Genomic DNA, 738 nt, shown 5'->3' with positions numbered 1-738 from the left:
TCTTTCTTAGCTGTACAACAATAACAGATTAACCAATTATGTCACACCGACATACCTTAATATGTGGAACTAGTAAACTCTAGCTCCAATGCTCTAGCTTAAAATGGTCGTGATGGGAAGTGCGATGTTCAAATTGCTGTTAGATATCCCGCGAAACCTGTAGCCGGTGTATCCAGGATTTACCTCCGGCACGCTGTAGAGCTAGAGTATCTCCCACGAATGTCCCTGTAACTCACTCTATCTTTTCAATTCTACTGATATCTAGATGTGACTTGAAATTAAAATTAATTCTAACTCATGTCACTCATGTCATTATAGTTGACTTAAAGTCGTGCCTACACATCGTTGGTGTACTCAAGTAGGCCAATGGGCGCAGGCAGCCTTATATTAAAACACTTGCATTTGTTGAGTCTCTCCACAGCACCAAACCAGATTACCCTCTTCGCAGTATTCAACACGTCTTTGACATGCTGCAGACTATGAGCTATCAGACCCGTGAGTCAACCACAAGAACATTCTTTACTATAAACAAAAATCAAACCCATCTTAACATTGAAGTCATTAAGAAATATAGTTGCTCTTAAAATGAAAATATAATTACTTGAAATGGTACTTTCTGCAACATCTAGGAGGTCATATAAGGATATTCGATAATTTCATAATAGTTTTAAAGAAAAGTTTTAAAAAAAACTCTGAGGCATTTGGAATCAACAAGAGTCTGATTCTTTTCAGCGGCTC

This window comes from Mya arenaria, chromosome 17 (assembly GCF_026914265.1).
Source record: "Mya arenaria isolate MELC-2E11 chromosome 17, ASM2691426v1".
Classification (NCBI taxonomy): Eukaryota; Metazoa; Mollusca; class Bivalvia; order Myida; family Myidae; genus Mya; species Mya arenaria.
Note: the sequence above shows the minus strand (reverse complement) of the source record.